Consider the following 12,345-nt stretch of genomic DNA (forward strand, 5'->3'; position numbering starts at 1 on the left):
TTAGAGTGAGTTAACGTAAGAAAAATGCAAGACATTGCGGTGAAAGCTATTATTCACCACTCCATTACCATCATTAATATTTAATGCTTCTTTTGCTTACAATCAAATGGAAAACATATTTCGGCCCCAGGGTGCCTGCTGTGAATGGGGTGCTTGAGCATATGTTTGCCTGGAAAATTCCACTTGCTTCCCATTGCAGCCAGGGACTCCAGGAAGGGTCAGAGTACTTTAATCCAGGGTCAGAGTACTTTAATTACAACCCCCGCCCCCAAAAGAAAATACCCGATCACCATTTCCAGGTGGAAAGTGTGCCTGGGGTATTTACACGTTAAAAGATGAGTTTTAGGTTAAATTAGCTGCATGTTATTGGAGGCCTTTTAAACTCACCAAGTGACAGGGAATTTGCCCACTGATAGTGCTCTTAAAACTGCCCAATTATAATAAAAGATGTAGGGACTTTTTATTAGAGGATAAAGCCTAAACAACTTTTCCTGAAATGCAGATATCAGAACAAGTTAGAATAAACCTAAAATTGTTCATTTATTGTCACATTAATGTATGCAAGGCTTAACTATTATAAAACGATGGCAACCTAGAATAAAATTAAATGTTTCCTACATCATCAATGCCATTCCTCCCATACCATACTGCAAGAATGCCTTGCTAAGCCTTTTTCAGCTGTAACCTCCAAGGATAAATGTTAGCCCATTTTCATACAGACTTTTTCTCCCAGGATCAGGAAGATCTAGATTTAATTTTTAATCTGGTTGAAATATTAAAGCAAATGAGTACCAGTGTCCAGTGTTATAACTTCTCTCTCTTCTGTGATATCCTGAAGCATCAACCAGACATCTTGAAATATATGTCCTGATTCACACAGCAGGGTAGGTTTTAGAGAACATGGGAGGACCTCTGTAACTTTTCACTACACTTGGAAATACTGTTCTAAATGTGTGTTCCATTGAAGGTGGGTTGCAGATTAATATCGGCCTGTCTATCATATCAAAAGTGCATTTAAAACCAAGACCATCTGTAGCTTAGCAAATTAAAAATCTGTATTTGGAAATGCACAGAATTAAAGCTAGAATAATTAACTTAATTACTTAACTTATTGTCTAAAATAATGTAAATAATTTATAATTACTAACTAAATGATTCTTGCATCTCATTATTTATAAAACTTGTTCAACATTAAAACTGGACATGTGAGCTTCTTGTAAATGTTAATGTGCCCAGAGACCTTTGTTATGTCTACTTCTCATTTTAATTTATAGGAAAGATTATTATTTAAACTCATATTTTTTCTTAGGAAATTGAGTATAGTTATTACTATTTGATAATGGACTTCTACACATTCAGAGTTATGTGCAGTTTCTCATAACACTATTTTATAGATGTTCCACATTAAATGTCATCATGGAAATTAAAATTAAAACAACAATGAGATATCACCACAAATGTATTAGAGTGGCCAAAATCTGGAACACTGACAAAACCAAAGGGTGATAAGAATATGGAATGACAGGAATTCCAAAACCTTGCTGGTGGGAATGCTAAATGGTACAGCCACTTTGGGAGACACTTTGGTGGTTTCTTACAAAACTAAGCATATTCTTATCATATAATCCAGCAATCATACTCCTTGGTATCAACTCAAAGGAGTTGAACACATGCCCATACAAAAACTGCACACAAATGCTTATAGCAGCGTTAGTCATAATTGCCAGAACTTGGAAGCAACCTGATGTACCTTCAGTAGGTGAATGGATAAATAACCTGTGGTACGCCCAGACAATGTCATACTATTCAGCATTAAAATGGAATGACTTATAAAGCCATGGAAAGATATGGAGGAACCTTAAGTGTATATTACTTAGTGAGAGAAGCCAATCCATTCTGGAAAAGGCAAAACTGTAGTTGCCGGGTGTGTGTGTGTGGGGGGGGGCAGGGTGAAGGAAATGGATATATGTCATTACATATTTATCCTAACCCATTGGGACAAATTGTATAATGTACAATACCAAGATTGTACCCTTAGATCAACTATGGACTTTGGGTAATTATGATATGTTCATCCTTAGTAAGAAGAAAAAAAAGTATCATTTTGATGAGTGATGCTAATAATGGGAAAGTCTTTTATGTGTGAGAGCAGGGGTCACATGGGAAATATTTATATTTTCTTCTTGATTTTATTATGAACCTAAAATTACTCTAAAAATAAAGTCTTTAACCCAGTAAGCCAAAGAAACAAAAACTCTAGGGAAATATCCCTCCTGCAAAATATAAGCAAATCCAATCCAATAATATATGCAAAAAATAATGCATCCTCATCAAGTAGGGTTTATCCCAGAAATACAAGGCTGGGTTAACATTTAAAAATCAATCTATGTAATTCACTATTTTAATTGACTAAAAGAGAAAAGCCATATGATCATTTCAATTGATGCAGGGAAATCATTTGAAAAAAACTCAATATCTATTCATGATTAAAGCAACAACAACCTCTCAGTAAACAATGAATCGGAGGGAATTTCCTCAATCTGATAAATGCTTCTATAAAAAGCCTATAGCAAACATCACACATAATCAGATTAAATGTCATCCTTCTATTTGGAACAAGATGAGATGTCTGTTCTTACCACTTCTTTTCAACATGATAACAAAAGTTTCTACCTAGTGCTATAAGACAACTTAAAGAAATTAAAAAAAAAAAATCCCTGCAGATGCAGAATACTAACATCCTAATATAATAAAAGCCTAATATGCTAAGTGTCTGGTTGTCAGGTCGGCTGTTCAACCAATCAAAGTGTAATATGCTAATGATATGCTAAGGCCACTCAACTGCTCGCTATGATGTGCACTGACCACCAGGTGGCAGACGCTCTGACCAGTAGGTTAGCTTGCTGCTGGGGTCCAGCTGATCGGGACTGAGCAAGATGGGCTGGACATGCCCTGGAGCCCTCCTGCGGTCCCTCCCTGACTGGCCAACTTCCTGCGTTCCACCCCTGCCCCGATCGTGCACCAGTGGGGTCTCTCGGCCTGTCCTGCACCCTCTCGCAATCCAGGACCCCTCGGAGGATGTCAAAAAGCCAGTTTCAGCCCGATCTTGCAGGCCAGGCCGAGGGACCCCACTGGTGTACGAACTAGTGCACCAGGCCTCTAGTTCTTAGATAAGTGAGCATAGAGATAGCAAGTGTTCTTGTTTAATGAAACCTGAATGTGTTCCCAGTGCAAGTCAAAGTAATTTTCCTCTTTATTTTCGCATGCTTAAATTTCTTCCTCCTTATTAGATTCAATAAAAAGGTAAATAGCCGAAACCGGTTTGGCTCAGTGGAGAGAGCGTCGGCCTGCGGACTGAAGGGTCCCGGGTTCGATTCCGGTCAAGGGCATGTACCTTGGTTGCGGGCACATCTCCAGTGGGAGGTGTGCAGGAGGCAGCTGATCGATGTTTCTCTCTCATCGATGTTTCTAGCTCTCTATCCCTCTCCCTTCCTCTCTGTAAAATATCAATAAAATATATTAAAAAAAAAAAAAAAGGTAAATAAACTTGGTAGTGGTATTTTTCCAACTGAAACTATTTTTCTTCTAATAGTAATTTCTTTTGAAAGGCTAATGTCAAATAATGTCTATGTTATACAGCCTGTTTTGTAAAGCCTATTAATATTGACCAAATAAGTATTTTCATACACTTATATGGCAGTTAGCCTACTAATTTTTTTAGCTAGATCTATCGTATTCTAGTATATTCGTATAGACATAATAACTGCCAGGAAAATGTTTGGCCATGCCTCATTCAAGTAAGGGAAAGGATATTCAAGATTATGTGACATGTATATTTAGAATATAATATTTCAAGTTAGATTTGGCAAGAAAACAGTCATGCACTAAAACATGTGAGATGTCTTGAATCCTTTTGGGAAAAAAAAACAACCCTCAAAGAAAAATAATTTAGGAGTTACTAACATTTCTCTTAGCTCTGACTTCTCAATAAACTTTTGGTTCATTTGCATTTTTTGACTAGTTTCCTTTCTATACACACTTTCATCAAACATGCTCTTTTTTCAAAGTGTTCTTTGTTGTAAGGGACCATGTGATTTCTATTTTCATATGAATTTATATACACTGAACAATGATCCTTTGATGTATTTCTTTGGGAGATTATCCTGGTGTTGGGGAACTGTTCTCCCAATTATGCAAAAATAACCTGAGGCACATGAGGCCTAGGGATATAGGTGGAGGTGCCCGTATACTACTTAGAACATCATAAAGAATATAGTTACTTGTTCCGGTTGATTACAATTAGAAGCCTAGGCCTTCAACGGTACTGCAGTTCTGGCCTCCGATCTTCTACAAGCTATCCACATGGAACCAACTTTGGCAAATGACTTTGCATTATGACATACTACTTACTGCTTGAAATAATGTTTCTATAGTCAAATTCAAAGTACTTTTTTTGTACAGTATATTGAAAAAAAAAGTACAAAGGACAAAAAAAAAAATCCAGCTGGTTTGATTTCAATTGTTTTGATCTCTTTTCTCTCTTATAGTAATCTCATGTCAAAATCAATTCCAGTTAGTTTTAGTTAATAAAAAAAAGCACCAGAACTCATGGAGCCATTGATAATAGGGTCATTAAAGAATTGGAGATGGTTGCAAATATTAGAGACTTTAAGCGTGGTAGGGAGGGCTTGCAAAGCCTTTTTGGTATAGAGATTGGAAGACGAAGCGATCAAGCCCACTTTCTCTTCTCTGTTCTGTATGTTTGTGGAGACAGATCTTCAGTTCCACTAACATTACTCAAGAATATGCCTGGGGAGTCTATTCTTCTATGACTCTCTGCCAAAACAGCTTGGGAAACAGCTGGTGATAATTCTGGCTTCGTTCCCCCGCTCAACAGCTGATGTTCAGAAGGAGGGAGGCAGTTGAGTGGGTGTGTTCTGAGCCATGGCATCACTGCTTCCCCTTCAGCTGCTCCTGCTCCCACACTAAGGCGCAGATTGGAAGAGGCCTCAAAGGGTGGACAGTCCTATAGCTGTACATACGGGGCGGGTGGGGGGAATGCGTTGGGCATGTAGAGGTCCAGGGACAGGAGTAGAAAATAACAAGTGCTACCATCTTCGGAGAAATTCTTATTTCAGATAAAATACATCTCTTTTGTAATGGAGCAATAACATAAGTATGGAATTTGGTGATTTACCATTAAATATACAATCTCTCAATTAAAATAGTTTTCATTAATTATTTTAAATATTACCCTTTTTCTTTTTCTTTTTTTTTTTTTTAACTCTAGGCCCTATTGACTAGAAAGTTCAAAGGTGATGGTTTTAGATAAGAATACGCTCCTTAACTTTTCCCCCTTTTAACAGGAAACCCCCAGCTTCTCAAAACAAAATGGAAAGGAAATAAAGTAAATGTTAAGAGAAGTATCACTAGACTGAATGGTGTTAAACAATACAGGTAAGACAAGTTTGAAACCCAAGACAGTGAGCTTAGGGCAGGTCTGTCTTCCCAATGAATCCTGAGATTCAGCCCCCTTTTCAACTTAGCGCTAATATGCTGGTAGCTAAGCTTGCAACATAAGGTAGATGATGGATGTATTCTCTGTGGAAACTGACCAGTGCAAGAGAAAATATTTGCATATATTGGCATTTGGAAATCCTCCATTAAAGCTTAAAAATAATCTTGCCCATGCACTTAAAGCTTTCAATCAGCATTTCAAACACTTACCCTTAAAATATGATTGGTGAGTTAAGAATCACATAACATAAATGGCAAAACAAAAATATGTAAAACATAAAATTGTAACAGAGAAAACAGATGATTCAGAGTACAAAAGGCTAAAAAAAAAAGACCAAACCAACATTTTCATTTGTATTTAATAGTCCCAGAGTGCCAATGACAGATACTGCATTCAAAGAAAACAGGATGCAATAGAAAAGAATATTCATAGTGTAAGAAAGGGATTTTACATATATAATTAGTCCAGGAAGTCCAACATCAGACTAATTAGAGTTGTAGGCACTGTTATTAGAAAACAGATAAAAGGAAATATAATCAAATAAACAAAAGTAAGATCTCTCAGAACCAGAGGACATGGAATACAGATAAAGAGCTCACTGAATGTCCAGTACAATAAATAATACTAATACTAATAATAAACTTAACTATATCTAAAAACAAAGCTCAAGAATATTTGTAAAAATATCTAGCACTTAATAAATGCAATTCCCCTCTGGCATCCAATCAAAAATAAAACATCAAAGAAGTAGGAAGACATGACCCACAATGGGAAGAAAATCAGACAATTGAAATCGACTCAGAATGAATACAGATGATAAAATTGTCAGAGGAGACATGCACAAGGCATTACAATTCTGTTTCACATGTTCAAAAAGCTAGGTGGAACTATAGAAGACTTTAAAAAATTCTATATCAAACTCTGAGAGTTGAAAAATATAATTGGGGGTTGGGGGAAAGGGGACACCTGTAATAGGAACAGCTTCAGTCAATTGGATCCTTGAATTGGGAAGGGGACAGTAAGAATACACATAGATGTAGAGGTATACTATAGATACAGGGGTGGGCAAACTTTTTGACTCGAGGGCCACAATGGGTTCTTAAACTGGACCGGAGGGCCGGAACAAAAGCATGGATGGAGTGTTTGTGTGAACTAATATAAATTCAAAGTAAAGGAGTGGAGGGGAGAGCAAGAGAATCGGATAGAACAGCCGGATCCGGCCCGCGGGCCGTAGTTTGCCCAAGGCTGCATAGAAAGATATTTATCAGGAGGGTTTGCTTCATGGGACAGACTGTGGAGGCTAAGACCATCTGCAGGCTGGAGACCCAGGAAAGCTGGTGGTGTAGTTCCTGTCCAATCCCCTGTGACTGAGGACTGAGTCTGCAGAGGTAACTCCCTGTCTGAATCTCTGGAACCAGAGACTTTCTCCCTTGTAGTTAGTTTTGGATGACGTAGACAACGTTAGCCAGTAGGCCGTGAATAGACATGACCTGTTCCACTTAGATTTGAGACAGGTGAGAGTGCGTGTGTTCACTATGAACTTTCTCTTCCCACGATGCAGCAATTCGTATGCTGCCTCTTAATATAGCAGCATCCCCAAATGGTGACGCTGTCGTTAGCCTGGGATTCTAAGTTACTATGTGGAGCTGTGTCTCCTGCCAACTTCATTGAATGTAAAACATAGGCAAGAGATATAACTTTGTTTTATTAAGCCACTGAGATATCGGGACACATAGTTTCTATATCATATTCTGGTCTCTCGTGCATAATTTTATGAGTAATCATGACCACAGAGTCAGTACTCTATGAGAGAGCTGCTCTTTGAGTGTTATGATATGAAATTTACATCTATTTAGAGCTTTGCTTTTTAAGTGCCTTCACATATATTATTTGTTGTCACAATAATCAGCGAAGTAGGTAGCGAAGGCTTTATTTTCTCTGTTTTACAAATTAAGAAAACGCAGCTCAGATCTGTTAGGTGACATAATCAAGAGCCCACTCACAAGACAGAACTGGGACCGAGACATTCCAGGGTCAAGTCTAGAATGCATGTATTCTAAATTATGGCCAGTCACGTATTTTAGCTATTTTTTCTTCGATGAACAGATCTATTTCTCACCATCAGAAGTCAGTTTTGTAATCAGAACTCCTATTATCTAAAGAGTGGGTTTTCCGTGAGGTTTCCTGCCCTTTGAGACTGGATATCTATACTAAGGAGCTACATGTCCCCTGAGGAGTATGTGATGAATGAATGTGCATTTCACTCTGTGATATGTGTGAGTACATTTTCCCTCTTCATATTTTTTTAAGTCTACAAATTATAAAAATGTTTAAATCTTTTTATATATGCCTACTGAATTCAACCAGCTCCCGAGGACCTATATTTGCTCCTGGGATTATGCTAAGCGAAATAAACCAGTCAGAGAAAGATAAGTGTCATGTGATCTCACTCATATGTGGAATCTAATGAACAACATAAACTGATGAACAAAAATAGACCAAGAGACATAGAAGCATGGGACAGACTGTCGAACCTCAGAGGGAAGGCAGGGGAGGGTGGGTGGGAAGAGATCAACCAATGAACTTGTATGCGTATATGCATCACCCATGGACACAGACACTGGGGGTGGGGGTTGGGGGATAGGGGGTGGCGGGGGCAGGCTGGAAGAGGTCAATGGGGGAAAAAGAGGGACTTATGTAATACTTTCAACAATAAAGATTAAAATAAAACAATCCCTCCCCCCAAAAAATAATCCCCAAAATCTTCAATTTAGCGGCCCTAGATATTGAGTCACAATCACAATAGATTTTCAATGTATCCAATTCAGAACTTGAACTCAGTCCAGTGGATATTCTCCTACTGCCTGTCTTTTTCTCCTTCCTGGGACAATCTGTATGGAGGGGGGTGGGGTGCAGGGAGTGGAGAGTCAATTTACACACATCCTTCATCCGGAGCCTGGAGGGAAGTCGCAGAACTTCTGGTCTGAGTGGGGACATTGGGTCCTTGCTGACCTTGGCTTGTTCTGTCTGGTCCATGATCTGCTGAGCTGCCACCTGATTTCCATGTCCATTGTCCCTGCTGTGACCTTGGTCACAATGTAAACCAATTTCGTCCACCTTGTTCCCACCTCAGCTGCCTTTTGGTCTCTTCAGCCTTCTCAAACTTTTCTGCTTGCCTGTGGAGATTGCAGTGGGAGAGCTTGGGGAAATTTAGGAATTCTTTTATGCTTTTCCAGCCCCAGCAGGGCTTCTAGGAGGCTGCCCTCAGGGCCCTGTGGAGAGGCAACCTTCACCTCTATCTGGGGCCATTCGCTTCTCTGAGCCACTGGCGCGTTCCTGGGCTACGCCCTGGCTTTTGTTTCTATTAAGCTCTTGCTTCCTAGATCTTAAAGGCAGAAGACTTTAAAGAATTGTGCTTTTAAACTTTGGTACTGTGCTGTGAGGGAAGAAAAACTAGAATTTTCTTTATTGCAACAGACTCATCTCTTAGCAACTGTAAACGGCTTTTCCCCTGAGGGCAGGGTATACTAGTATAGGAAGCTAATGTATTGGCAAGAGTAGGTTAAAGCTAAAAGGAATGAAAGCAGTTTACAGTCATTATACACCTAGGTTTTCTTGTCATCATTGTTTTTATATCCATCCCCTTGGTTTATTCTGACTTTTGGCCTTTATCCAAGCACCCTAGAGCACACAGTAGCTGCTCAGTTAATGGATTGAAGTCCTTTGGGTGAGTTTCATATTGCACCTTTGTGTACTGTATCCAAACATACTGATTCTCCCAAATATCTTCAAAAGTGATGGACATCAAGTAAGCATCCATGTTTTCCTGTTCAACAGTATGTGCATTGTAATTCTTTCCAATTCAAGGAGCAAAACGATGATTTGAACTGTATTAGACAGAAGAGAGGTGTTTGAAGGACACTTCTACATAACTCTGAGAAGAACAAGTGTCCAGTGGCCCTCAGGATTCACTGATACCAGAGCACTGAACCCCCCTCTTCTCTCATTTCTGAACTCAGGCTCCAATCTCACAGTCCATTCAGGAAACATTGACACTGAATTCCCAAGCCTCACAGACCACGGCATGGCTGCTCTCCATTGTTAGCTCATTTTTAGAGCCTTAGGACAAAACTCTAGTTGACCTGTCTTGGGTGAGGTGTTTGCCTCAGAACTAATTAAGACTGACAGTAGGTTATCATGACTGGCCCATGTAGACCCAAAAAGGTTGCTGGTCCTCCCTTAAGTGAGGTGACGTAGAGTGAACACATAATAACCGCATTGTATCCTTGTAGTTTAGCAGAGTGATGAACACACAGTAGGCATTCATAATTATCTGCTGATAATTGAGTCATCTGTTGATGGGTTTAAGAGAAGGGAGACTTGTCCAAGTCCACATGACAGTATGATTACAGGGGCATTGCCTTTGGATCATTGTTTCTGCACATGGATCCAACTTCATTGTGCAGTTTATGAAAAATGATCCTCCTTCTCATTTATGGAAAGAATTATTGAAGTGATTAATATCCATTAATATGGATTAAAAAGGAAGATATACATTAAATCATAAGAGTCTAATTTGAAATGCATTTAATTTGAAGTTAGTGATTTTCCCTCATTTTGAAGTTTTTCAATTCCCTACCAGATCCTCCCTTTTAAAATAAATATATTTTTATTGATTTCAGAAAGGAAGGGAGAGGGAGAGAGAGATAGAAACATTAATGATGAGAGAGAATCATTGATCGGCTGCCTCCTGCACACCCCACACTAGGGATCGAGTCTGAAAACCAAGCCTGTGCCCTGACCTGGAATCAAACCATGACCTCCTGGTTCATAGGTCACTGCTCAACCACTAAGCCATGCTGGTCAGGCCAGATCCTCCCTTTTGAATAAAAGTGCAAAATTCTATTCTCTTGGCTTGTTTAAGTAAGTGATAGCGAATGACTGTTTCTCTGACATATGTTGTAAAAACATATTTCCTGCTGTTCATGGGCTTAATTTCCCCACTATATAACTCAGCACTGTGCATGCATCATGCTTTGTGGGACAGCGTTCAGTAGCTAGTCCTTCTAAACACTATGACAACCTCCTCTGAACTTTTAAAGCATCATGATGCATCATCACTCCACTTTTTACATTTACAATATTTTAAATAAGATTGTTGAATTGTTCATTAGATTTCCATTACTTTTGGTCACAGCTAAAGAGAGAAGGCTAGCAAAGGTAGTTTCTATATGTTCAGGGAAAGGACTACATGGAAATTCAAACTCCCATCCTCGAGTACCATGTATAAACCTAAATTGTCTATGGATTATGAATAAAAGTATTTCTAATGAAGCTTCTCATTCAGGGATAAGGTTGTACACATTTATTCAAAACAAGGTAATTTTGACATAGGATAGATGTTATGACTGTGTAAGATGCTGAAGTGGAATATATATATGTACATGTGTACATATATACATACAACATATGTCACATGTGTATACCTATGATGATCTATTTCATATTTAATGTAAACTATGTCAATGCAGTTTAGTAGTCTGCCAAAGGCATCAAGACATTGTCTATTTCTCCTAAAATTGTGGGATATGATGAATTAGACGTTAAATGCGCAAAACCAAGTGGGCATGTTGAATGAAGTCCCTGTTAGTCACTTCAGGATTTCCTGAAAGAGGCATAACAAAGTGAGCAGATCACTACTCACAGGCTCTATTTCTTCGGGCGAGGATCTTAGAATTTTATCAAATCTAACATGCTGTTTTATCCAATTTATAACTATACCTAAAAAAACCTTTAAAAGCATATTTTCTGTTACCCTGCTGATAGGGACTAGTGTCATACTACAACCATATGCAGTTGACATTGTCACATATTAGAATGATTCATGGGTAACAATACTTGACTCAAAATAACTATCAGTACAATTCTTGGGATCAGTGAGGTATTTATTTCCCAATTACCATTGGTCTCTAGAACCTATGACCTTAAAATTAGAAGTGCTTATTATACATTGCCTCAGAATTAAAGAATCCTATATAATAAAAGTCTAATATGCTAAGTGTCTGGTCATCCTTTCAACCAATTAAAGTGTAATATGCTAATGATATGCTAAGGCTGCTCAACCACTCGCTACAATGTGCACTGACCACCAGGGGCATTAGTCAACTGGTCACCCAGTCGCTATGATGTGCAATGACCACCAGGGGGCAGATGCTCTGACCAGTAGGTTAGCTTGCTGCTGGGGTCTGGCCAATCAGGACTGAGCGAGACAGGCCAGACATGCCCTGGAGCCCTCCTGCGTCCCTTCCTGGCCCCGATTGTGCACCAGAGGGGTCCCTCGGCCTGGCCTGCACCCTTCCGCAATCTGGGCTGAGGGATCTTTCCCACCCCCCATGAATTTCGTGCATGAGGCCTCTCGTTATGGTATAATGGAAAAGTTAAACATACTCTTTTGTTGGAATTAGACCATAATTCATTTTCTAATTTAGAGTATTTTTTTTCCATCACATTCCTTTCCAAATACTCTAATATGATTGTTTTTCTTACTTTTTTAGTGACATGCTTATTAAAAATGTTATAGCTGATGGATGCCACCAAAATAGTTCTTTTAAGTAACCAGGACGTGAGCTCTGTAATAAGATTCAGTTAGTTCTATTTATGGTTCCCCTAAGCTATGAACTATTTGTACACCCATGCTTCTGCATAACTTTTCAATGTGGGTTCAGTAATCATTCCAGAAGGCATAATCTCAAAATATCTATATGCGTAAAGTATATATTTAAAATAAAGGCTAAATTGGCTGGCCATGCATTAAACCATTTGCCTCT

This window comes from Plecotus auritus (genome assembly GCF_963455305.1).
Source record: "Plecotus auritus genome assembly, chromosome: 5".
Lineage (NCBI taxonomy): Eukaryota > Metazoa > Chordata > Mammalia > Chiroptera > Vespertilionidae > Plecotus > Plecotus auritus.